Source organism: Carassius carassius, chromosome 36 (genome assembly GCF_963082965.1).
Source record: "Carassius carassius chromosome 36, fCarCar2.1, whole genome shotgun sequence".
NCBI classification, from domain to species: domain Eukaryota; kingdom Metazoa; phylum Chordata; class Actinopteri; order Cypriniformes; family Cyprinidae; genus Carassius; species Carassius carassius.
This window is the reverse complement of record NC_081790.1, coordinates 19864751-19871190: the sequence shown is the minus strand read 5'-3', so window position 1 is coordinate 19871190 and position 6440 is coordinate 19864751. Positions and strand designations below refer to the sequence as shown.

At 36.7% G+C, this 6440-nt stretch overlaps 1 long non-coding RNA gene across 1 annotated transcript; it reads right to left on the bottom strand.

Annotated features, from left to right (window-relative positions):
* Positions 1–1304: 1304 nt before the first annotated feature.
* On the bottom strand, positions 1305–4396 carry LOC132117391 (uncharacterized). Its single transcript, XR_009425748.1, has 3 exons — positions 4142–4396; positions 2371–2537; positions 1305–1780 (listed from the first exon to the last, which is right to left on the bottom strand). It is a non-coding gene; the product is annotated as an uncharacterized LOC132117391 (long non-coding RNA).
* Between the last annotated feature and the right edge of the window lie 2044 nt (positions 4397–6440).

The following is a 6440-nucleotide window of genomic DNA, read 5'->3' as shown; positions in this document are numbered from 1 at the left end:
ACCAGTACTTACTGTGAGCTGTAATCAGCGAAGAGGTGAGAGCAAAACCAAGCTGAACTAACTGTGCCTGTGTGTCCCAGCCGCTGCCTGTGGAGAAAGAGAAAGCGAGTGAGCACCCAAGGAACGAACTGTGTGAACCAGTACTTACTGTGAGCTGTAATCAGCGAAGAGGTGAGAGCAAAACCAAGCTGAACTAACTGTGCCTGTGTGTCCCAGCCGTTGCCTGTGGAGAAAGAGAAAGAGCGTGAGCACCCAAGGAACGAACTGGGTGAATCAGTACTTACTGTGAGCTGTAATCAGCGAAGAGCTGTTGCCTGTGGAGGAAGAGAAAGAGAGTGGGCACCTCGAGAACGAACTGAGTGAACCAGTACTTACCGTGAGCTGTATTCAGCGAAGAGGAGGAAGAAGGAGGGCGCTACGGATACCTAAGACTCAGGCCGGGGCCCGAGCCCCACGCCCCGGATCCCCGTGGCCCCCTTGCTCCCTGACCTCTTCCCGGCCATAGCCCATCTGGAGGGCCGAGTCAGAGTTTAGTTTTAATTGCCCTTTCCCTATTCCCTAAGCTATTTTTAAATATTTAAATAAAGATTGTTTTATCACTTACTTGTTCTCGTGTTGCTTGGCCATTGGGTCGGGTTTGGGGACCTCCTCGAGGTGGAAGTTGAGAAGGGGTGTGGCTTAGTTAAAGCATAGCCAGCCCCTGGGTGTGACACTCTGATTAAACATTTTATGATATTGTGCTTTTTCTTCCACACCCTCACAGATTTTCTGGTAAAACACACTTTAAGCTAAGGAATAAGGCTGAGAGCTGTGTCTCTAGGAACTTTCAATGTCTTGGAAATCTTCATATAGCCTTAGCTTTTCTAAAGTAATACAATATTTCGTCTCTTTTGCTTTTGTGAGATCTCGGTTGACATTTTGCTACTCAAGTTCAATACATGCATGGGCCAAACTGTATGTGTAACAGCTCAAGCTAATTCTGTTTTTAATAGAGTTTCTAGAGGCTTAATTGTGTTTTGAGACTGTTTTATTCCCCACCATGCAAATAAGTGATTTAAAAACAGCAATGTTGAATAGGGGTTGAATAATTATGACATAGCAGTATTATTAAAAAATCTTATAACTCAAATATATTACATCATATATTGACAATATCACTTTTAATATGCCAGTGAACTGTTATAGATGCAAGTTTTATTATAACCTGGATCTTCAGAAAAGCTTGTATTTGTAAAGTACTGCAGTCTCTAGGGGGTTGAATAATTTTGAACACAACTGTATATATATAAAACATGTAGACTCAATTCAGTACAATATAACTTTATTGGTCCCCACATAAGTCCTGTATAAAGGAGACCACATTGATGGTGCCAACAAACAACAATAATAAATAAAAATTGGGATGAATGAAAATAACAAAAAGATCACAATTTTCTTCTTACGTGTGAAGTGTAGTCATTTACAATAAATTTGCAGCATATGTATGTAGTGTGTGTGTGTGTGTGTGTGTGTGTGTGTGTGTGTGTGTGTGTTTGTATGGATGGGTTGGGGGCCGTCAACACAGTAAAAACAACCCAAACAAGTAATAAGATACATCTTCAGGGTGTTTGCATGGTTTCTTGACACTGGCAGTGAAGGCACATGTTCTTTTTAAAGCCACATGCTGTGTGTGACCATGATTGGCACACTGTGCACTGAGACCATGAACGCCACTTCTTTCTTTCATTCTTCTTCTTATCATCAAAATGGATGCGGCAGACACAGCACAAATTGCCTCCATCTACCAAAGGAAAAACACAAATATTTTGAAAGTCAAGCCAGTTAGTTTAAATCATACTCATCACTATATTTAAAGCAACATCTCAGAGGCAGCTTGTTCATTCTTAACTGTTGCCAAAAGAATATGTGGGTATTGCACATCAGTTCATCTCGGACCTTGCTGATAATCAATCATAAGATAAAAGCAGGTTTTCCTGGGTTCCATTTCAGAAAGCGGCTTTAGGAAAACGCTGGGTTTTTCGTTTCAGAAATGGATGTAAATCAAACCTGAGACAGAGGGGTAACTAAATTTTAATTTAAGAAATCTCATGACCACTTTGTTCTTCAGCTGCTTCCATTTTGAGATGGTGGTATGAGTATTTGACAATTTCTTCAATGTGAGAATATTTGATGTTGATAGCCTTGTAAACAAAAATCAGCTGGAATATTTTTTTTTAACGAACTCATTTGAAATTATGATAAAAACTAGAGATAAACAATCCAGTTGTCTAACACAATGTTCTGCTCACACCACAATTGCTGTTGATCATCCTTCCATCTAATACTTTAAGAATACCACTAATGCTTAGCAAATTAATCCTGTTTCCAAACCTCTAACTTCAGCTTCTTAAGGTGCATTTTAATTCGGGCATCCCTCATATCAGAGTTTAGGTCCTGTGCCTGCCCATGTGCCCTCAGTGCTGCTGCCTCTTGAATGTATTTTTGCTTTGCATCTTCCCCCAATGTGGCGCACCTGCCCTTAATACCATTCATTGTGCCTGAGGAAAAAATAGATGCACAGAAAACTTAACGCATTAGAGTCAGCATCTCCTTTTTAAAGTAAATTCATACAACGACAATCAGCACTGGGGTTGTGAAAACCATTTATCTGTAACAACTCTGTAAAAACAAGATAACGTGTAAAGTAGATGACCTGATGATTCTTTTCAATACACTCAGCATTCTTAAACTGATGAATGCAATTTGCGTGAGTGAAGTACTTGCCAAATACTATCATGAAAATCTGTTTCATGACGTTTCATGACACTCATAAACCTTATGTCAACAAGGCCACCATGTATGAAAAACAATTTAGTATAAAAAAAATAAAAACAGTGTTTAAATTTTGTTTCTCACCTTTGTTTTTGAATATGTCCCTACAAAAAAGATTGCAAGGCGACAGCTTTCTAAAGTGAACTTTGGCCGGGGTTCAGACGAAGCATTAGTTATTTGTGATCTTTTGTAATTACCAATCCAGTTCTGAAAAACAAAAAATAGCGAAAGGGTATTACACCAGTTAAACCGAATGTTAACAAAACACTTCATTTAAACAAGCAGTGCAGCAGAATTATATATTTATTTGACATGTTTTTTGTTAGTGTGGCACAAAAGTAAACCTTTTTTCTACAACACTGGTGTCCAAACCAGTAGCTGATGCAGCTCTTGGTATTAATTCTGAACCAACTCGTGTCATTCCATCCTTAAAAAATGATTTCAGGGTTTCCTTTTGATTCCCATTAATGGGAGTTCTCACTTGTTGAATAACAACAAAGAAAGAAATAGATAGTCAGAAATAAATCAGTAATAAAAAAAAGTCCGTGTTGCAGATCATACCATCGTTCTCAGACACTCTTGCCTAATGCTTCTAGATTAGCAACTGTAAGGCTTACCTCTCTGGGCCATCTTCAACCTAAAACATAAACAGAGAGAAACTTGCAAATGACAGATTTGTGAACAATAAATTCTAAACAGCCCAAAACCAAATTTTGGATAGTTCAACAAAGACATAGAGCATGGAAGTAATAAAACAAATTTGCTACAGAAGTCCTTGCAACCAGCTGGAAATGTATGCTGTAAAGGGAGACAAAAAAGTTAGGTAAAGAGACATTAATGTAACACAGGCAGACAGACAGACATCTAAACAGGCAGACCTTTGGGTTTTATGTTTCAAGTTCAGTGTCGAGGGATATTTGGTGAGATAGATTTCCAAACAGCCGTAAAATACGTCTTGTGTTTAATATTTCTCTCAAGTCAATATGGGTTACATTAGGCCTATGATATGGCTTCAGTGAGGCTTTATCGAGCATACACAATATGCAATAAGCCTGTAAGAGTGTAAAAAGTTTTTAAATTTTTACAGTTTAACTAGAAACTAAATTCCCCCATTAGCTTCAGACGTAAATACAGCAACGTTAATGCTCACATAAAGCATGCAACGTTAACGTAACGACAGGCTAATAACATAATATGGTCTAGCGATAACGTTTGCAGACACATCGCAATACGGTTATCTCATGTCAACAATCATGACACGCAATACGAGTGTATGTATTGTTTTCCATTACAGTTTAAATGCTCAGTTTTATCATTTTAATAGTCTTACCTGAAAATATTAAGCAGGAAATATCGCAACATTGACGCGTTCGTCCAGTAGACTTCCGATTACCGGTGAGCAGGAATTCTGGGATTGGATCTGGAGTCTTCTCTTGTATATTTGTGGGTGATCAACCATGTGGATGGATGATCACGGCCTTCTGAGCCTACTAGTAGGCACAGTAGGCCCCTCCTGGCCCATATCTATGGGCTGATAACCGCTGATAACGCCCGTTCAATCGAGTGATAATGTTCGAATCGGGTGGCTGCTGCTCGTTATAACTGACTGCTCGGTCGGTCCCAAATTATTTAATATTTGCCTGTAAATCTTTTTTATTTTGAGCGAATTTGAGTCGGGACATGTCAATGGAGAACAAAAACTGTGAACACAAGAAGGGTCAGATGTGTTCTGCGAGGTCCTGCAAACATACTGGCAAAATGAGGTAAGAAAATCGCTATCTTTATTATCTTTTGAAAATAGTAAAGTATAACCAGAGTTTACAAATGGGTAGCTTAAAGGACGTTTAACCTGCAGATAAATAAATACCCGTGTGTGTATTTTTGCGTTGCTTTATCACAGATGATCACGTTAGATGCTCACCTAATGTGTTGCTGGTAAGTTATGTGTTAATATCTGTCTTTTAGAGATTGTTCCACATTTTCCTGATATGAATCCCATGCATTAGGTGTGTTATATATGTTTTTTATTCTTATAATAGTTTCAAAGTGTTTTCTGAAACATATAAGTGCAAATGTCGGTACAATTTGAATGAATTAATGAAAATGAATAGGATTTTAAAGCCATGGTTCTCAAAGTGTCAGGCCCCCTCTAGTTGTTACGCAGGTGAATCAATAAATTAAACTAATTAATGTTAATTAATTAATGTTTGAGTAACGTTTTTTTTTTTTGCACATTTAAGTATGTTACAGTTAATGTACAGTACAGTTTTGTAACTTTTGTTACATAATTACATTTAAAATTAGATTTTAATTTAAACTTTTTATTTTGATTTACCTGTACGTAAGCACAATGTAGTGTTAATGTTCAAACTGTATTTACCATGGTAAAGTGTCTGACAACAATTAATATTCTTGTTAGAATAAAATTGCCTAATTTTTTAACTGTAGAGCTGTAGCTGAATAGTTAGGCCTACTACGCTGCTGAAATTTAACGTTGGTCATTATGGTGGAACTTAATATTTAATAACAAATATTTTCTGAAGTGATACTTGGTTTTAAAAAGTTTGAGAACCAATGGTTTAAAGAAATGGTATAATATGAAATCCTGCTTTTTAAGAACTTTTCAGTAAACCATTTCTTCTTTCCCCTTGTAGAGTCATCAAGGATCCAGCTTGTTCTTGAAACATTGGTAAGAAATTGTTCATCTGCTACATTGCACTGTCACTTCTGGTAGAGATTCACTGATCTTTTGTGATAGGTTTTGATTGTGCTTAGTTTAATAAAAATGTACTGAATTTGATTTTACTTATTTTACTACACTGTATTGCTAGTGTTCTGATTAAAACAGTGTAACTGGGGGCTCTGAAAACACTGCTTGTGAATAATTTGTTAATATTGTACATTTTCATCTGAATACATTAAATAAGTGTTTAATGAATAGTGTTGTCCACTTTGTTTCCAACCTCACTGTTGCTGAACTGTAAAGTGAAAATATTGTGTGATTTATTTTGTATTCAGTTTTCAGTTAAATATATTTCACAATATCAAATTTATTGTGAAACATTGTGAACATACCTAAACTCACTGGTTAAATCTTGTGCCCTCCAGAAGTTTGCGCTCTGCAAGTGAACGACACCTTGTGGTGCCATCCCAAAGAAGTTCAAAATCACTCTCACGGACCTTTTCCTGGACTGTGCCCAGCTGGTGGAATGACCTCCCAATCTTAATTCGTACAGCTTTTACTCATTTTCAAGAAACATCTAAAGACTCATCTCTTTCGCCTACACTTAACCAACTAATACCAGCCCTTTTCCTTTTCTTGTCTTTTCATTTATAAAAAAAAAATAAATAAATAAAAAACCTGGCTAGGTGTTCTATACTAGACTGAGACTTGTCATGGCACTTGTATACTGTTGTTGTTGTTGACCTGACTGCTTCTATTGTTCTCATTTGTAAGTCGCTTTGGATAAAAGCGTCTGCTAAATGATTAAATGTAAAATGCAATATATATATATATATATATATATATATATATATATATATATATATACGGATAAAAGCTAAATGTTTTCATTTCATTTTCATTTCGGTTCATTCTTGGTTTAAAAAAAATCTTCAGGTTCCATATG